Source organism: Mauremys reevesii, linkage group 13 (assembly GCF_016161935.1).
Source record: "Mauremys reevesii isolate NIE-2019 linkage group 13, ASM1616193v1, whole genome shotgun sequence".
Classification (NCBI taxonomy): Eukaryota; Metazoa; Chordata; order Testudines; family Geoemydidae; genus Mauremys; species Mauremys reevesii.
This window is the reverse complement of record NC_052635.1, coordinates 18,002,401-18,023,521: the sequence shown is the minus strand read 5'-3', so window position 1 is coordinate 18,023,521 and position 21,121 is coordinate 18,002,401. Positions and strand designations below refer to the sequence as shown.

The 21,121-nt window shown below is 44.1% G+C and overlaps 1 protein-coding gene across 2 annotated transcripts in view; it reads left to right on the top strand.

Moving 5' to 3' along the window:
- MMP24 (matrix metallopeptidase 24) overlaps positions 1 to 21,121 on the top strand; it is a 163,199-nt gene that overhangs the window by 14,506 nt on the left and 127,572 nt on the right. Inside the window, exons 2-3 of one of the 2 annotated variants that reach the window (XR_005587674.1) lie at positions 5,052 to 5,783; positions 6,976 to 7,630. The exons of the other annotated variant lie outside the window; for it this stretch is intronic. The gene's annotated coding sequence lies outside the window, so the exon portion shown is untranslated. Of the gene's footprint in view, positions 1 to 5,051; positions 5,784 to 6,975; positions 7,631 to 21,121 lie in introns of those variants that run through there. 2 annotated transcript variants of the gene reach the window in all.

Genomic DNA, 21,121 nt, shown 5'->3' with positions numbered 1-21,121 from the left:
GAAAAATAATCAGGCCATGGGTATCTCAAATTGGGCACCTAGATTTAGCAGACACTTGACATGTCTGTGCCTCAGTTTCTCATCTGTAAAATGGGGATCATACCACCTGAGCTCGTAGGATTGTTGTGAAGATAAATTCCGTAATGTTTGTGCAACACTTTGATGCTACAGTGATTAGTGCTGTAGAAAAGACCTTAAGAATATTTAAAAATTCTATTTCAGATCTGTAAAGTATGGATAATGGCACTGACCTTCTTTGTAGAGTTGTTTGAGATCTATTGGTGACAAGTGATAGGAGCTGGTATTATTCAAATCAGGGTTTGAATGGCGTGTGGTAAACAAGGCTTTGAGTGATGAAGCTAAATATTGACTAGAACCATAGGGTTAGAAGGGACCACAAGGGTCATCTAGTCTAGCCCCTTGCCAAGACACGGGATTTATTGTGTCTGTATCTAAGAAAAATAGATACAGACACAATATCTGTATTTGAAAAACCTCCAGTGAAGGAGCTTCCATGACTACCCTGGGCAGTTTGTTCCATTGTCCTACTGTTCTTACTGTTAAGAAGTTTTTCCCAAGATGCTTCCCATTCAGTGAGTGCTGTCCACCTTGAGCACTGAATGAGAAAGGGGTCCTATGCGGGGGAAAAAGAAGTAGGGGATCATGTATTTAGGCTATCAAAATATATATAAGGATGTCAACTTATGGTCTGTGCATTAATTCTGACACTTCATAATTTGAAGGATTGACTCTGCAGCATAAATGTTCTTTTAGTGTAGCTTGTGTATGTAATAGTTTACTGATAAGGTGCCATTAAATGGAACTCAACAATATATAAACATAGTTCCTGGGTTTTTAAGGATCAATAAAACTTTGTCATGTGCAGTACAAATGCCTACCTTTGTGTAGCTCTCCATCAGCTCTTAACATACAGCTTTCATAAGCCTTTCCTGGAAACAACATCCAGTCCCCAGGGTACTGCCTGGGGCTAGAGCGCTCCCGATTCCGAACATGTTATTAGAGGTTTTATAAAGGTGGTAAGGAGGCAGTTCAATAGAGATTTTTTTATAAATAAAGTTGCCATGTCCCCTGTGTCCTCACCCTCCCTCCCTTGTTTAAGTAGAGGTATCGACAATGACACTTTTGTAGTGCAATAACTCCTGAAATATGTCTAAAGTTGACCTTGGTCTGATCCAATAACTGATGGGGGGGCGACAGTCAATGCTATAAATTTAATAGTCCATCAGAGCACCAAAAAAGTCATGAGTCTGAAAATAGTATGAACTGCTTATTTTAGGGGGGATTGTGTATCAGAAACCCCTTGAACAAATGACCCACCAAGTTGCATTTATTTTATCACTCTTTTTCGTTTTTCAGGAAAGGGGCAAGAAGCATGAATCATGATTACATGATGCTAACTGCTTGTACTAGAATCTTTCATTTAATTAGTGCTGTTTTCCTTGACAATACTTATAAAGTAAAATTGGAGTCTGCATGTGAATCTTAGATAACTTGGAATATCAACTCTTAAACTACAAATTTTGATCTTAGGGCATAACTTCCAAAAGGAACCCTTGCTGACTTCCGGTAGAGAGCCAGGGACAGACACAATGCACATTCTCTGCCTGACATCTAACAGGGTAGGACTCAAATTCATGGTACTTGTGTTGCTCAGATTCAGTGGCTGTAGCCACCTAGTTACTCTGGCTGCAGTCTGTATGAAAAGTCCCTGACTTTGCAACACAGTTCCTATCTTGTAGTATGTGCACATTTCACTCTTTTATAGATTAATAGAGTCCAAGGCCAGAAGGGACCATTGTGATCATCTAGTCCGACTTCCTGTATAACATAGGCCAGAAAACTTCCCCAAAATAATTCCTGTTTGAACTAGAAAAACATCTAGTCTTGATTTACAAATTACCAGTGATGGAGAATCCACCACTTTGGTAAATTGTTCCAATGGTTAATTACCCTTGTCATAAACATACAGCTAAGGGTAGCATAAAATCCCTCCTTTTACCTGTAAAGGGTTAAGAAGCTCAAATAACCTGGTTGGCACCTGACCAAAAGGACCAATAAGGAAAGAAGATGCTTTCAAATCGGTGTGGGGGTAGAGAGAGGTTTTGTTCGGGCTCTTTTTGTTGTTCTCTCTCAGGACAAAGAGAGACCCCAAGCCGGTAACCCAGCTCCTACTGAAATGATGCATCTAAAATTACAGAAATTGTAAGTAATAGTAAGGAAATGCGTTAGATTATCTTTTGTTTTAGCTTGTGAATTTTCCCTATGCTAAGAGGGAGGTTTATTCCTGTTTTTGTAACTTTGAAGTTGAGCCTAGAGGGCAATTGTCATAGGTTTCACCCCCACTCTGAACTTTAGGGTACAGATGTGGGGACCTGCATGAACACCTCTAAGCTTAACTACCAGCTTAGATCTGGTTTTGCTGCCACCATCCAGATTTCTGAGTTACCTGGAAAACTCTCTTCCCTCCCAAAACCTTCCCCTCCCTGGGTAGCCTTGAGAGACTCCTCCACCAAGTCCCTGGTGAACACTGATCCAAATCCCTTGGATCTTAAAACAAGGAGGATTTAACCATCCCCCCTCCTTTCCCCCACCAATTCCTGGTGAGTCTAGATCTAATCCCCTTGGATCTTAAAACAAAGAAAAATCAATCAGGTTCTTAAAAAGAAGGCTTTTAATTAAAGAAAAGAAAGGTAAAAGAGAAAAACCTCTGGGAGACAGCATACCAGCTGGACTCACAGACAACAGATTTAAAACACAGGATGTTCCCCTGGGCAAAAACCGTAATACACACAAGAATACCCAATTTGATAATTCCCCTAATTATCAAAGATAAGTTACAAAAGAAAATCAACATAATCCTATATATTCCTTTCTAAAACTTACTACTCTGTTAAGAGGTTGGTTTCTTGATCTTTTTCACTCTGGCTGAAACTGACTAAACAAAGGAAACTTCCCTCCTTCCTTTTGAAACATCTTGTTCCCCCATTGGTTCCTTTGGTCAGGTGTCAGCTAGGCTAGGTGAACTTCTTAACCCTTTACAGGTAAAAGAGGCGTTAACCCTTAACTATCTGTTTATGACAGGAATCCTCAGTGTTTTTAAATCTTATTACCCTGTAAAATTACCTTCCATCCTGATTTTACAGAGGTGCTTCTTTTACTTTTTTCTTTAGAATAAAATTCTTCTTTTAAGAACCGGATTGGTTTTTAGTGTCCTAAAAACCCACAGATCTGGTCTATGCTCACTGTTAACCTATTGATTGGTGTATTATTCTCAAGCTTCCCCAGGGGAAAGGGGGTGAAGGGGGTTGGGGGGATATTTTGGAGAAACCGGAACTCCAAGTGGTCCTTTTCCTGAATCTTTGTCTAAATCACTTGGTGGTGGCAGCAATACCGTCCAAGGTGGTAGAAATAAGCCTAGGGGATCTTTCATGCAGGTCCCCATATCTGTACCCCAGAGTTCAGAGTGGGGAGGGAACCCTGACAACCCTCATTGTTAAAAATGTATACCACTTTCCAGTCTGAATTCTGAGGACTTTGCTATCTGTAGGGGTAGCTGTCATTATCCCATATTGAATATAAGATAATTGAGCTCTTGTATACGGTCACCTTAAACATAGTTAAGAATAGAACATAGCTTCTAACAGAACCAAACCGCAGCCACTTTGCCATACAGAAGTTCTTCTGTAGCCTCTAGTAACACTGTGCCTCTGGGGCAAATGGATTTCTAAGACTCCTACCGATGACTCATTTAGTGGTTAATAGTCCATATGTAAAGTTAGTGTAAAGACCCTGGAGTAACTGTTGAAATTATTTTGTATTACAAGACTTATTTAGAAGTGAATTTGGATGTGTTAAGATTGGTTTTACTGTTCAATTTTTAGTATTTGTATTTTGATTGACACTGCCCATTTTAACAGGGTGAGGCACCTTATTGTAGAGTGTGTTTGAGGCTTAGAGGAATTTATGGGAGACTGCTTGTGTGTGCAGAGGGGAGACCCAGCCTGTGTGTGCTCCAGATTGGCCAGAACTTGATTTTAAAGGCTTACCTTTCCGGAAAGCAGCCTCGCTTTCCAAGGTGTAATTAACATTACACAGCAAGGGAGATTTAGGAAAACTTTCTAACTATAAGGGTAGTTGAGCTCTGGAATAGGCTCCCAAGGGAGGTTGTGGAGTCCCCATAATTGGAAGTTTTCAAAAACAAGTTGGACAAACACCTCTCAGGGATGGTCTAGTTTTACTTGTTCCTGCCACACGACAGTGGGCCGTACCTGATGACTTCTCAAGGTCACTTCCAGTTTTACGTTCCTGTGACATCTCTTCTGCTGCAAATCACTTCCTCCTTGCCCTTTCTTCTGTCTCCTCCATTGTCTGTCATTGACTATTTAACCGTCTCCTGCATTGCAAAGTCTGTCCAGTCAACCCCAAATCTGACTCATCCACTAGTTATTTGAATAAACTTGATGGTTTCTCTGTTACCTTGTCCTTGCTTTCCCTATTGGTTTGCTGCACGTTTGTGTTGTCTTTTATTCTGTGCTAAGATGATGTAAACACTTTAGGGCAGGGACATGTATAGCACTTAGCACAATGGGAGCCTGTTGTAGGGTCACACCCTAGAGCAGGGGTCGGCAACCTTTCAGAAGTGGTGTGCCGAATCTTCACTTATTCACCCTAAGGTTTCACATGCTAGTAATAAATTTTAACATTTTTAGAAGGTCTCTTTCTATAAGTCTATAATATATAACTAAACTATTGTAAGTAAAGTAAATACGGTTTTTAAAATGTTTAAGAAACTTAATATAAAATTAAATTAAAATGCAGAGTCCGCTGGACTGGTGGCCAGGATCTGGGCAGTGTGAGTGCCACTGAAAATCAGCTCACGTGCCGCCTTCGGCACGCGTGCCATACGTTGCTTACCCCTGCCCTAGAGCGTTGCAGTGTAGATGCAGCTCCCCACGACTCGGGAGCAGGGAGTCTGCTCTAAATTTCCCTCAATCCCATGGGCCAACTTCCTTTGTCTTTTTAATTCCAAGAATCTCAATTGATGCCACTGAAAACAGAAGCAAGCCCCCTGGGTGTACTGCAGCAGCGCAGTGAGTCAGCATTAAGCCCTCCATTGTCTTCTGATTACTGAGATGCAAACACACCATTGGAGAGCCTTCTGTTTGCAATGGAGACTGAGCAGAACAAGCCTTTTGCAAAGTGTGCTGCTTGCTGGTCACAGGAGCAAAGCCAGATTCTGGTAAATCTCTGGTGCGAGGCCAGCAAAACAATGGACTTCAGTAAGAGTACCAGGAATGATCACACATACCAGCAAGTAGCAAAGAAGCTGGCAGCATTGCAAATGTACCAAACTAGTGCAGGGAGTGCATTAACCATCTCAAGAGCGAGTACAGCAAAACCAGGGACCAGAAATGCATCTCGGGCAAGTTGCCAACATTGTGCCCATTTTACGAGGAATTTGATGAAGTGCTGGGCTCTGCACTGAGCATGCAGCCAGTGGTGGTGTATGAGACCTAATCAGCTGAGATGGCGCCCTGCTGGCCCCAGAATCCAGCATGGAGAGTGATAGGAGCCAGCAGCAGGCACAAAGTGAGGCTGGCAAAGTGACTGTTACTGAAAACAGTTTACAAGAGGCTCTTCTGCAGGACATCTTGGGGCCATACTTAGCGGAGCTGTTTGATGTCCCCCTTCCTGCCCCCAAGGATCAACCCACCACAGAGCCTGTAGCAGATACAGATGGACAGAAGCTGCCCTGGAGTCTGGTAAGTTTCTGACTCCATTATAGTGATTATTAATGTAGGAAAGGAGGGATTTCCATTACATGAACCAACTGGCTAGCAGTGTGTATCCTCTAATGGTGAATTGTCTCAGTGGCATATCTCTCTCTCCCCCACCCCTCCCACCACGCGCACAGCCACATGGAGTTCAAAATGGTGACTGGGAAATGCAAACAGTAAAAATGAGTTAAAAGTGAATTTTTACTGGAAAGGTACAGGTTTTTGCTAGGGCGTTCCTGTGCCTTCAAAATAACCTTACACTGCCATACCTGTAAGTAGGTCGTTCTGTAAACACTCAGTTGTGTAACGAGCTTCCTGGAAACAGTGAACTGTGAGGGGGGCAGGGCAGAAATGTGTTCCATTCACAAATCTAGTCCATTTCAGGTAAAGGTAGTACATGTGATTCATAGATGACAAAAGCATTTGTCCCAAATTCAAGTTGGGTATGAAAATGTGCCTAGGAATGTGCCGGGGTGGGGTGAGGAAGTGTAGGGGGGATGCCCACGGAGTTCTGTGTGTTTGCATGCAATCTTAACTGGCTAAGCCATGTGCAAGATAACACAGCATCCTGTTTCCCTCATGAATTCTGACCCAATCCTGGGTGCTGATAGATGCAAACTTTTCCTAAAGCAGGAACTCCAGATAGTCAGCTTTTGGGGAAGGGCATATTTTTCCATGGCTACCTTGGTAGTTGACCAGGCTAATCCACTCAGAGCTATGCTGTTTAGTCACTATACGTTTGAATATTTTGGCTGCATACAATGCATGTTTCCCACTGGCAGCTTGAAATAACATCTCCCGTAACCATTCTTGTGGTGCCTGGTTGGCAATGTCCTCCAAAATGTGGAAGGCTGGAAATGATAGACAAAGCTTTTTCTTAGCAAGGCCACTCTCAGCCTCCTTGCCCCTTCTCCTCCTCCCCCAACCCAAGTAGTTCTTCTGTTTTTAGAAAACAAACAGCTTTGAATGTTTAATTTATTGTCTCTGCACTTCTTTCACTGAGATTGACCAGGCTGTGTCCAGGGACTGTCTGCACTGAAGCATCCCTTTCACAATGTATTGAAGTTCAGTTGGAAAAGTAACATTTTATGTCCTTGAAATTCCATAAGGATTTTTTTCTGAGCTCCTGCACTGAGCTATTTGAGACACTAACTCTCTCTGTCTTATCCTGTTCCAGACTCTTCAACCTCTACTGGCAGCAGTACCTCCACAGCTTGCCTACACTTCAGTAGAAGCCTGGCCTAATGTACCTTCACAGACTGTTCCAAGATATGTTTCCATGATGAACTTATGGTTGGATTTCTGGACAGGGCCAACAAACAGGTCCATTGTCAAAAACAGAGGCTAGAGAAGAGGCATACCTAGAGAAAAGGCTGAGGCTGGCTGCACAGTTTGAGGACAGGGTTTCAGTGCAGGAATAGGAAGACAAGTCAGCAGAGAAAATTGTTTGAGCTGCTGATATTGATGATGACTGCAGGAGTACCGGCTCCTGCTGTATCACCCACACCACAACCTGAGTCCCCAGAAACAGCCTGGAAAACTCCATGGCTGGTTGGCCCATGCAGTTGGGCAGGTCATCTTAGCCTCATGCAGTCCTCTGTCTTGACCCCCTCCCCTGTGGACATTTCCACCCTCTCCCCTGGCATCAAGTGTGTGGCATATGGGGAAAGAAGAATGGGGGGCCAGGAGACATGCAACAGTGGGGGGATTCTGTCTTGTACATGGTTTCACTGTTTTAAACCTGTTACTGGTGTGGTAATGGCAGCTGGCCTGCCTGGTAATGGGTGAATGTTGTACTTTTATAATACATGTTTATAAATAAAGCATCTTATGTAATCAAGAAAGTTTATTGCTGTAACTGCATCACATCCTACAATGTATATTTAAAATAATAAAGGTAAACACATGACCAGGGACAATTAGGAATTAGTAAGCAAACACTGTTCCTCTATACAGTTAGGTACATCAGAAGCCTCCTCCACCACTTTACCCACAGTCAGCATCCCAACATCAAATTGGTTGGCAAGTAATAGGTAATAATTGGAGATATGCCAGTCTCCTAGAACTGGAAGGGACCTCGAAAGGTCATAGAGTCCAGCCCCCTGCCTTCACTAGCAGGACCAATTTTTGCCCCAGATCCCTAAGTGGCCTCCTCAAGGATTGAACTCACAACCTTGGGTTTAGCAGGCCAATGCTCAAACCACTGAGCTGTCCCTCCCCCCAACAGTGACCTGTAACAGTCTGGGGTACCCAGCTGCCAGACGTGTATAGCAACCTGCTTCTGGTCTGGCAAGGGTACCCTCATGCATGTGTCTTTACACTGGAGGGTGGGGGCAAGCAGCTCACAAAACTCCGGAAATGTTGCTTTCTTCATGTGAAAGTTCTGGACCCACTGCTGATTGTCCTAAGTCTGCATGATGATGTGATCCCCACCAGTCTGTGCTTGTGGCCTTATGCCAAAAGCACCAGTCTATGTATGGGGTTCCAGTGGCTATACTGAGTGTCGTGAGCAGTGTCAGCTTGTTCAAGTCTGCCGTGCCTGGGTACTTCTACTTCATCAGCTCTGTCAGGTGCCTTTGGTGGGTCAGCAAATGCCATTGAAATGTCCACCAGCACCTCATGGAAGCTCTGTCCATTTCTTGACACAGGAGTGAAAGCGCAAGCAAGAGATGTACTTCAAAAGGCACCTCCTCCGTGTTGCTGGCTCTGGTAGCTGGGAGTGCACAGACCAAAGTGACCACTCAGCAGGCTGTGTTGGCAGGCTGTTCAAACTTCCTCTAACATGCGTAGTGGGCAAGTTTTTCCACAGTGCACCATGGTTAAAGGGCCAGAGTGGCCATGTTTCGGGAGGGCACTGGGGAGTCTGGGATATGGCTGGTTTGACTCAGGTCTGTGTGCTGCAGTGTGGATGCCAGAGCCCCGGGTTCAAGCATGGTTTAGAAAATTCTTATGTAAGGTTGACAAACAGTAGATGCTAAAGCCCTGGTTCTGTAACCCAGGGTCAGCTGACTTGAGTCCCACTAACCCTGGGCTTACATAGCAATGTAGACATACCTGTAGTTACCCCATACAGAGTAGAATAAAAGACGACTGTATTTTGCCTTTCAGCCAGGTGATATTACTGAAATGTGGTGGGCTGAGTCACATAATGGAAATGTTAAAATCAATGGTTAAGATCTTATTTAGGAAGCATTGAGTTGGCAAAAAGGTGACACTCTGTGTGAAAGATGGCAACACCTAGTTCCGAGTCACTGACAGCTCAGAAGAAATGACCCTGAATGCTCATGGATCAATGTCCAGATGAAACATGAGAAGGGGACATTAGTTGGTGTCTGCTACAGACCACCAAATCACATTAGGGATTAGGATAACCAGCTCCTTATGTATCTGTCTATAATGTGTGTGAAAAAAATCTGAGCAATCATGTGGGACTTTAAGGTGGGGGACATGTGCTGGAAGTCTGATGCCACCAGTACTAAAACATCCTTAGTTTTTAAATATTATAAATGACAATTTCCTAATTCAAAAAGTGTTGTATACAACATGGGGAAATTCAGTATTGGAGCTGGCCTTGACAGACAGAGAGGAATTGATCACAGAACTGTAAATTGATGGTGATTTGGGTACTGGTGGTCATGACTTTTGCACATTTATAATATGCAAACAGAATAAAGCCCTAACCAGTAATGCATGTATGTGGTGCTTTAAGAGGGCCAGTTTCACAAAGCTCAAAAGAATTATGGGCCAAATCAGCTGGGAGGAAGAATTTAATCAGAAAAATGTGAGTGGTAATTGAGAACTGTTTAAGATACCCAAAAAGCCACAATCAAGGAAGAGGGCTATACTGGTTAATAAACTAACTTGGTTTACAGGGGAAGTGACGTCAGCAATGGGAAAAAAATACAATGGAAGAAAGGGGAAGTTGTTGATAATTACTATAAATCAGAAGCTTGGAATTGTAGAAAATAGATAAGGGAACCCAAGAGACACATGGAGAAATCTGTGGCCAGCAGAGTTGAGGCCAATAGTAAGTTTTTTTAAGTATATTAGGAACAAAAGGAATCCTAACAATGGTGTTGGTCCATTATGGAAATAGTAGAATTATCAGAAATAATAATGTAGGAAAGAGACTTATTGAAAGGATATTTCTTTTTTATATGTGGGGAAAAAAACAAATGATGTGGTCATATAATACAATGGCAACACACTTTTCGTTCCAGTAGTATTTTGAGAGGATGTTAAACAGCAGCCACTGAAGTTAGACATTTTAAAATCAGTAAGTATGGATAACATATCCAAGAGTTTTTTAAAAGACCTGACTGAGGAGCTCATTGACTGTTAATGCTGATCTTCACGAAGTCTTGGGACACAGGAAATTCCAGAAGACTTGAAGAAAGCTGCTAATGTGCCAGTAATTAAAAAGGGTAAATAGGATGACCCAGGTAACTGTAAACCTGCTAGTCTGGCATAAAAAAACAGAATACCACCATATTAATACAGCACCCATTAAATGGATTAAAATCTGAGAGATTTCAAAATGTAATTGTAAACTGGAAGTCATCATTGAACAGGTGTGTTTTTAGTGGGGTCCCGCAGAGTTTGGTTCTTGACCCTACGCTATTTAACATTTTTATCTGTGACCTGGAAGAAAACATAAAATCATCACTGTCAGCTTGCAGATGACCAAAAAAACAAAACAAAAAAAAATGTGGTGGTGTGGTAAATAACAAAGGGGACAGGTCACTAGCTGGGTGCAAACAAACAATATGCATTTGAATGCAGCCAAATATATACATATAGAAACAAAGAACATAGGCCATGCTTATAGGATGGGGTCTCTATCCTGAGAAGCAGAGATTCAGAAAGATTTGGGGGTTGGGGTGGCCAAAAAGGCTAATGTGATTCTGTGATACATAAAAAAGGGAATCTCAAGTAGGAGTAGAGAGGTTATTTTTCCTCTGTATTTGGCATTGGGGTGACTGCTGCTGGAATACTGTGTCCTGTTATGGGATCTACAATTGAAGAAGGATGTTGATAAATTGAAGAGAGTTTAGTAAAGAGCAATGAGGATGAATAAAGGATTAGAAAACATTCCTTATAGTGATAGATGCAAGGAGCTCAATTTATCTTCAAAAGAGAGAAGTTAAGGTGTGATGCAATCACAGTCTGAGTACCCTGCATGGGGAACAAATATTTAATAATGACAATGGGCTCTTCAAGCTAGCAGGTGAAGGCATAACATACTCCAATGGAAGTTGAAGCTAGACAAATTCAGAATGCAAATAAAGCATAATTTTTTAACAGTGAGGGTAATTAGCCATTGGAACGATTTATCAAGGGTTGTGGTCAATGTTCCCTCTAATTTTTTCCATCCATGTGCAGAATTAATTTTATGTGCACCATATTGAGGTAATGTGCAACTCTGCACCACCAGTAGAAACAAAAAAACCTAGATATATATATTTAAAAAGTTACCAGTGGGATGATTACTCCAGCCAGGACAGGTTAGGCATTTTAGAACTCACTACTCAAAGAATTAAATTTAAGTGTAAGAGAGAGATAAAAATTATGAAATGCATAGACCTGTCAAAAAATACCATCCCCTCACTGGTCTCCCTCCACACAGTACCAGTCTCTGCAACACTGCAGGTCACCTTCTGTGCGGCGGCACTCCCAGACCTTGGGCTATTGTTGACAGAGGGAGGCACCGATGGCCCCTCCCTGGTCCCCAAGGGAGGCATCCTTCCTAGAATCCGAGAGAGAGCCCATCCTCCAGCCCTGGAAGCACCGCTCATTGCCGGTGCCAGATGTTTTACCGGGGGCCTGGGGTGGGTGCCTGGCCACAAGGTCATACTGGCCATATTCGAACCTGTGGGCTCTCCCCATGATGCCGGGGTCATACTGTCAAAGCTCTTCTGTGGGCCCCTCCGAGAAGCGGTCTGCAGTACTGTCAGGCACCAGGATGGGAGCCAGATTCGGACTCTGATGCCGGTACTGTGCGGCAGAAGTCAGTTACAAGTGAGGCTTCTCCAGAGGCAGAGTGTCCCAGCGTGTCCCTCAGTTGTGCCATTCTCCTGCTTGCCCCCTGATGAGGCAGTTGCAGGCCCCTCTCACCCGCTTCCTCCTGATGACTTTTGGGCTCACCAGGAACTTCTTAAAAGGGTGGCCTCAAATTTGGGGTTGGAGGCTGAGGAGCTCGCAGAGCAGGTGGACAGCCTTTTTGACATCCTAGTGGCCTCAGCATGAGGTGCGCAAGGTGGTCAAAGCCCTGTGGCAGACCCTGTCTTTTTTGCCACCAACTTCAAAGAAGGCGGAAAAGAAGTATTATGTGCTTGCCAAAGGTGGTGAATACTTATATTCCCACCCGCCCCTGAGCTCTCTCGTAGTGTCCGCCATGAATGAGCAGGACAGGCAGGGACAGGTGAGCACCATGCCTAAAAACAAGGATGCTAATAACTGGACCTCTTCGGGAGGAAAATTTATTTGACTGTCAGTCTCCAGCATAGAATATCTCACCAGCAGGCACTGCTGGGTAGATATAATTACATCTGGGGCTCATTGGGGAAATTTAAGGACTCCCTGCCACAAGACCTCAGACAGGAGTTTGGGTCTATTCTGGAGGAGGACAGAACAGTAGCCAGGACCTCTCTCCAGACAGCATTGGATGCGGTGGACTCTGCGACCAGGTCCATGGCTTCCGCTGTCTCGATGAGATGGAGCTCGTGGCTGCAGTCCTCTGGGTGTCCCTGGGAGTACAGCACTCAATCCAGGACCTCCCATTTGAGGGTAATGCTCTGTTTTCCGAGCAAATGGATTCCAGGCTGCACGGCCCAAAAGATTCCCATGCCATGCTCTGCTCCTTGGGGTGGTACATGCTATCAGCCTCCAGAAAGCCTTTCCGGCCTCCTATACCACCGAAGTTCTCAAGTCCCCTCAGGCAGATCTCCTACAGGAGAAGGGACAGAGACAAACATCATCCCTCCATTCCATTCTCCTTGGTCACCCAGTTGGGGCCTGTGTGACACTCAGATGCCCCGTGGCAGACATTTTGAGGGTGCACCTGAGGACTTTGCACCGGACTCACACCTGGATCCAGCCCCCCCTTTATTTTTAAACAGATTGTCCCTTTGCCTTGCTGCATGGGCCTGAATCACCTTGGACCACTGGATGCTCAACCCCATAACATCTGGGTATGCCCTGCAATTTTCCTAATCCCAAAGGCCAAAGGGGGCCTCAGACCCATTCTATACCTTTGTCTCCTCAACAAATATCTCAAGAAGTTGAAGTTCCACATGGTCTTCCTGGCCTCCATCATTCCCTCTCTGGATCCAGGAGACTGGTATGCCACTCTCGATTTAAAGGATGCTTATTTCCAAATTTACATTTTTCATGGGCACAGAAGATTTCTCTGATTTGTAGAAGGCCAACACCACTACCAGATCATAGCTCTACCCTTCGGCCGCTCAGTCGCTCCAAGGGTCTTCATAAAGTGCATGGCTGTAGTGGCTGCTTACCTGAGACATTGAGGGGTGCACCCATACCTCGATGACTGGCTGGTCAGAGGCAGGTCACAAGCCCAGGTGCAGTGCAGCTCGACTTGGTGAGGTCCACCTGTCAGGATGTGGGCATGCTTATAAATGAGCAGATGTAAACTCTGACCGCAGTTTAGCAGATAGAGTTTATAGGAGCAGTGCTCGATTCTACCCAAGCCAGGGCCTTCCTGCCAGAGTCCTGTTTCCAAGCCATGTCGGACTGCATCATCCACGTGAGAGCCTATCTGGTCACAACTGCCCGGATGTGCCTCAAGCTGCTGGGCCTTATGGCAGCATGTATTTACGTGGTCTCACATGTGTGCCCTGCATCTCAGACTCTTGCAGTTGTGGCTGGCTTTGATCTATGCCCTGGCAGACACGATTTGGACCTGGTGGTCATGGTTCCATCGCACATCTCGTCATCCCTGACATGGTGGACAGAGCTCCGATCGGTGTTGAAGTGAATTCTTTTTGCGGCTCCGTGTCCTGCAGTGACGTTGGTCTCCGACGCATTGGATCTGGGGTGGGGAGCCCACTTCGGCAACATCAGCAGGCAGGGTCTCTGGTTGCAGGAAGATCACTCCCTGCATATAAACATCAGGCAGTTCAAGGCGATACGTCTGGCCTGCCAAACTTTTCTTCCGTTTCTGGAAGGCAAGGTTGTCCAAATCCTGACGGACAGTACATCGGGACACGGCAATGTTCTGTATCAACAAGTAGGGTGGAGCCCACTCATCAGACCTGTGCCAAAAGGCTCTCCGATTGTGGGACTCTACATCCAGCATGACATTCATCTAGTGGCCTCACACCTGCTGGGGACCAAAAACGTGTTAACAGATCTCCGCTGGTCTCTCGCGTCTCGCCACAAGTGATCTATCCACCCAGCGGTGCTGTCACGGAGTGTGGGGAAGTCAGGGCCCTGCACCCTTCCTGAGATTCACCATGACTCTTAGCCAGCCAATACAACAGAAGGTTTATTAGATGACAGGAACACAGTCCCAAGCAGAGCGGGTAGGTACAACCATAACCCCTCAATCAAGTCCTTCTGGGGGGTTCAGGGAGCTTAGACCACAGGTTGGGGTTCCCTGCGTTGCACCATCCAGCCCACAACTGAAAACAAAAACTCCTCCAGCAGCTCTCTTCCCCCTCACCCCAGCTCCTCCTCTCCTTTGTTCAGTCTCCCGGCCTTTCCATCACTTCTCCCAACCCCCCTCCTGGCTCAGGTTACAGCTCAGGGATCTTCCTGTTGGAGTTGACAGCGAGGAGGAACTGAGAGCAGTGTTGCAGTCCACATGACCGTGAACTCTGAACCCATCTCCAGAGTCATATAGCATGGAATCAACATGACCAAGCACTTGAAGAAGAAAAAATGGTCACCTGCCTTTTGTAACTGTTGTTCTTTGAGATATGTTGCTCATATCTCAGCCCTAATATAATTAGTGAGTGAGTGTATATTCATCCCTTCCATCAGGGATTACTAAAGTGGTAGCATTAACACCTGCAGTGTTCACATTTGGACTCAAGGTGGCAGTGTTAGCATTTATCTGGTTAGTCTCTGTACTTAAAGTAACTGCATTCAAATTGATTGCGGGTTGGGGCATTGCTGGTATTTTTGTCTCTACGGTTTGGACAATGGCTTTATATAGCCAACAGTTCCACACAGGTGGCATTTAACTGGTTTTCCTCTAGGGTGAGAGGTTTTAAATTCTGGGTTTGTATAAGATTTTCTAGCAAAGTTGGGGCTAGTCCTATTCTTGAACCCATCCTGTCTCTTAAACTGTGATGAATAGGAATTGTTTTTACCTTGAGGCTTATGCCTTTCGCAGTTTCTATCTCTACGAAAGCATCAGCAATTTCCGCAGCTTTCAAAATGGTATCGGGTTTTTATCACACACTGCTGCTCTGATATGATCAGGGGCTATTTCAACTAGCTGTTCCACAGCAAATAAATCAATCATTTTATCAAAACTGTCATAAGACTTTGCCCCCTTAATCCCCTTTTTCATATACCCAAGCAGTATATGAGCCATCTCAACATAGGAACATCAGATAGTTTAACATTTCTAAATATCAGCCTGTAAGACCCAGGAGTAACTAAAATCTTTGCAATATAGTTTCTTTAAACTTTACTTAATTCAAAGCATCATATAACTCCATTCCATTAAATACCTCTCTAGCTTTTCCAGTCAGTCTGGTGAGGATACAGTGCTCACTTGATATTCATTTTTGATTACAAATATTGGCACTGTAAAAAAAATAGTATTTTTCAATTCATCTAATACAAGTACAGTAGTGCAATCTCTTTATCATGAAAGTTGAACTTACAAATGTAAAAAATGAAACAATGTAAAACTTTAGAGCCTAAAAGTCCACTCAGTCCTACTTCAGCGAATCGCTCAGACATACAAGTTTGGTTACAATTTGCAGAAGATAATGCTGCCTGCTTCTTGTTTACAGTGTCACCTGAAAGTGAGAACAGTCATTCTCATGGCACTGTTGTAGCTGGTGGCGCAAGATATTTACGTGCCAGATGCAGTAAAGATTTATATGTCCCTTCATGCTTCAGTCACCGTTCCAGAGAACATGCGTCCATGCTTATGACGGGTTCTGCTCGACAATGATCCATAGCAGAGTGGACTGATGCATGTTCATTTTCATCATCTGAGTCAGATGCCACCAGCAGAAGGTTCATTTTCTTTTTTTGGTGGTTTGGATTCTGTAGTTTCCACATCTGAGTGTTGCTCTTTTAAGACTTCTGAACGTATGCTCCACACCTCGTCCCTCTCAAATTTTGGATGGCACTTCAGATTCTTAAACCTTGGGTTGAGTGCTGTAGCTATTTTCAGAAATCTCACATTGGTACCTTCTTTGCGTTTTGTCAAATCTGCTGTGAAAGTGTTCTTAAAATGAACATGTGCTGGGCCATCATCTGAGACTGCTATAACATGAAATATGTGGCAAAATGTGGGTAAAACAGAACTGGAGACACACAATTCTCCCCTAAGGAGTTCAGTCACAAATTTAATTAATGCATTTTTTTTTAACGAGCATCATCACATCTGGGTGGGGAAATTGCATGCAGGGCCAAGAATGTAAGGCTGGGGCGGGGGGTTGGGGTGTGGGAGAGGGTGCGGTGTGCAGGAAGGGGCTCCGGGCAAGGGTTTAGGGCGCAGTAGGGTATGGAGTGTACAAGGGGGCTTGGAAGGGGGTTGGGGTGCAGGAGGGGAACGGTGTGTGGCAGAGGGCTCAGGGCAGGGGGTTGGGATATGGGGTGCAGTAGGGGTTTGGGGTGCCAGCTCCAGCCCGGCACTGCTTACCTTGAGCGGCTCCAGGGTGGCAGCGGCGCGCAGTGAGGCTAAGGTAGGCTCCCTGCCTGCCCTGGCCCCGTGCCGCTCCCGGCAGTGGACAGCACCACATCCTTGTGGCCCCTGGGGGAGGAGGGGGTAGAGGGCTCCATGTGCTGCCCTCCCCTGTGGGTACCTCCCCTGAAGCTCCTATTAGCCGTGGTTCCCCGTTCCCAGCTAATGGGAGCTGCAGGGGGTGGGGGGCGGTGCCTGCAGGTGAGGGCAGCGCGCTGAGCCCTCTGTCTTCCCTCCCCCATGGGTCTGTAGGGATGTGGTGCCGTCCACTTCCGGGAGAGGTGCGGGGCCAGGGCAGGCAGGAAACCTGCCTTAGCCCCGCGGTGCCACAGGGATGGCAATCCTGTGGGCCGGATCCAAAGCCCTGACAGGCCGGATCCAGCCCACAGGCTGTAATTTGCCCATCCCTGGTTTAGCATATGCGGCATCTCTGGTTTAGCAACACCGGGTATCTATGCGAATGCCAGTTCTTACTTTCAGGTCACATTGTAAATAAGAAGCAGGCAGCATTATCTCCTGTAAATGTAAACAAACTTGGCTAAACAAGAAGTAGAACTGAGTGGACTTGTAGGCTCTAAAGTTTAACATTGTTTTATTTTTGAGTGCAGATATGTAACAAAAAAATCTACATTTGTAAGTTACACTTTCAGGATAAAGAGATTGCACTAAATTATTTGTATGAGGTGAATTGAAAAATACGATTTCTTTTGTTTATCATTTTTACAATACAAATATTTGTAATAAAAATAATATAAACTGAGCACTGTACTGTATTCTGTGTTGTAATTGAAATCAATATATCTGAAAATGTAGAAGGCATCTAAAAATATTCAAATAAATTTCAGTTGGTATTCTGTTGTTTAACAGTGCGATTAATTGCGATTAATTTTCTTAAGCACAATTAATTTTGTGAGTTGATCGCATGAGTTAACTATGATTAATCGACAGCCCTACTTTTTTGAAATGTTTCCTCTTTTTTCTTATATATAGTTCATCCTAATACCATAATAGTCTTCCAAAAAACTAGAAAACTGGTCAGAATTTTTTCACTGAAATCAAATTATGAGGGGAAAATGGTGTTTCAATTAATGCAAAATGTTTCACAGAAACATTTTAATACCTTCAAAATTTCTTCTTTTTTCAAGGGGAAAAAATAAAACTATTTTAATGGTTTTACTCCATCTCCTCCAATGGCTCTTTTCCAGTGGAGGGGATAAAAGTTTAAAAATTGAGAACACCCCCCCCCACCAAAATGACAGGTATTGAATTGTATTGTTTAGAATGTATTATTTCCTGGTAATTTTCTAGCTGAGGCTATTTTGTTCTATTTTGGAAGGAAAGGGCTTGTTGTAAAATGGATATACTTTTAACCAACCCTAGAAAAAGTGTAACTACTTCTTCAGAGTTGCCTCTGCATAATCCCATTTGTAAAATATGTCTCCTGAGCCTTCTGCAGACTTGCTATGTGTTACACAACTTACGTATGCGGTGTAGTTGTAGCTGTATCAGTCTCAGGATATTAGAGAGACAAGGTGGGTGAGGTAACATCTTCTATTGGACCAACTTCTGTTGGTGTGAGAGAGAGAGAGCTCTGTGTGGCTCGAAAGCTTGTCTCTTTCACCAAAAGAAGTTGAGCCAATAAAAGATATTACTTCACCATCTTATGTGATACTCGCACATTTTGTAGGTCTGTCAAATATTCTCAGTAAAGTGATAAACAGTTTTTTGCGGAGCACTCAATATGCTGTAGCCAAGGTAAGTTGCACTGAGCTACTAACAGAGAGCCCATGAGTTCTAATCTCAGTTCTTCATGTGTTTGCACACTTCACAGTTCTTATTAGCCTAAGGCATAGGTTCTCATACTGGGGGTTGGGAGGGTACTCCAGGGGGTCCGCAAGTCATGTCCAGGGCTGCTGGCCCTGCAGATCAACTCCTCCCCCTCCTTCCCAGTGCCTCTTGCACGCCGTGGAACAGCTGTTCCTCAGCGTGCAGGAGGCTCTGGGAGGGGGCAGAAAGAGCCAGGGAAAAGGAGGGACAGGTGGAGCGGGGCTGAGAAGAGGTGGGGTGGGGGAAGTGGTGGAGTGGGGGCGGCGGAGCTTGGGGAAAATTAGAAACTGGCTTCAGGATCTGCAAAAAAATGTAAATCAATATTGGGGTCCTTGGGTTGCTAAAGTTTGATAACCACTGGCCTAAGGCACATATCTCCCTTCCTGTCCTAGGTTTCTGTGGTTCTATAATCTACTCAACTAGCACTAATATGAGTGGCAGAATCTTCAAAAGACATTTAAAAAGCCATAAATTTGATGTCTTTGTTATACTCTTTTTTTTCAACAAGAGTTCAGAAAGACTGAACAACTTGGAAAAATAGAAGATGCTCTGGGACTGAAGTTCAAATTAGACCTTGGCTACACTGCCACTTTACAGTGTTGAAACTTTCTCGCTCAGGGGTGTGAAAAACAAATGATGCAAATTTCAGCACTGTTAAGTGGCAGTGTAGCTACTCCCTTCGTGGGGGTGAGGTTTTTTACAGTGCTGGAAGAGCTCTCTCCTAGCGCTGGTGCTGTGACTACTCAGGGCTTTAACATTGGTAGTGAAGACATACCCTTTGTCCAACCTCAGAAAACCCACAGGCTTTCCCATGACCGATCCTTGGCTGTTGTCTTAAAATTACTGCAGTGGTTATCACTAGTTTTGGAAAATATCTACCAGGATGGGACAGATCTAAATAGTGAGGCTGGTGGACTAGTTTTGTTACTACATTCAGAGAAAACAATCGCCATTCTCTGTCTTGTAAGTCTACTGTTGAAACCACTTGGATTATTAAACAGTGCCAGCCAGGCATCTGCTATAACAGTATTAGATCTTTGTCCACCAGTAGAAGCTACACTTGGATCAGAGAGCTATCCATTGAAAACATACTGGAAGAAGCAAAGTCTTCAGTCCAGAAATTGACTAATGAAGGCACTTATATTGAATCATTAAGTGAAGAGGACAAGAAATATTTGTTAAGTCAGCTGAAAAAGTACAGACTTGATTCTTACTAATCTACAACAGCAACTTCTAGATTCTACTCAACCTCTGTGTAGCTTTTACAGATGCCTGTCTTATAAAACACCAACAGTTGAGTGGAGTGAGGCACTGCCAACAATGCGTCTGCCATGTGATCAGGACAGAATAGAAAATTTGAACACAGAGTGGAATGTCACACAATGAATGAATGAAGATTTGACTTCAATTTATTTTTTATCATTACTAGTGGTTCGACCCAATCTTTCTGCTGTGTTTCGTGAGTTGAAAGAAGTAGGAATTTATCTCTTGCTGCACCCAGTCACAACAGCTACAGTTTAGCGTTCTTTTTTGTCATTGAATAGAATTTTGTGTTCTGAAAGAAGTCGCCTTCTGCCTGATTATGTGTATGAGCTAATGATCATACCAATTGAAGGATTGGAAGTATCAGACACATGAGAAGCCACCAAAGATGAACGTACTGCATTCAAGAAGTTAATTAACAGAGTTTTACAAAATTACAACAAGAAACCAAGAAGGATGTAGATGTAGTGCTTCACAGAAGGCTTGAATAGCCAACTTTAATTTGTGTGATGATTTTAAAACATGAGTTAAATCTAATAAAATAGTTGTGAAACATTTTTCAGTTTTCACTATGGTGCCATACAGTCCACATTCACCTTCATGGTCTCAACCCTTGACCCTCACCCCCTTGGAAATTCAACCCCCCCCATTTCAATTCCTGGGGAAAATACTGGGCTGGAATGTGTAGCTGATGTGATCAACTGGGCAGTTACATTCAGCAGTGGAGCTCTGCTAGGTATGCTCACCACATTGGGCAGTCAGGAAAAGGAATTTCAAAAATTTGCAGAGCTGTAAAGGGGTCGGGGAGCTTCCAGTCCCAGTGACCACTGGGCAGTGGAATTCACAATGGTGACCAGAGCAGTCTATGTGGGGCATTGTGGGACAGCTGCTGGAGGACACTTTAGGTCAACATAAGTAAGGCGGTGTCAGCACTCACACTGTATTGTCTTAAGTACATCAACTGTGGCTCTATGCTGCTGGTGGAGGTGGTGTTACTATGTCTACGTAAGGGGAGGCTTACAAGCGGTGGGAGACCAATTTAAATATAGACACATGCACAACTAGGTTGATGTAACCTGCCTTGTATCAACCTAACTACGTACTATAGACCAGCGTTGTCCAGGTGTGGCCCCAAGTACAAGACAAGGCAGCTGGCTGGGAAATGTAGGACAGAATACCTCACTACCTATATCTGGCTTGCATCAGTTATTTTCCCATGGACTGATCTCAGGGACAAGGTATACAGCTTTTCCCATGGGACTTGATTTATAAAGCATTAAAGGAGGCTAATATAATTAATGATAATTCAAAAGGATTTGTGGAAAATGGATCCTGTCAAACT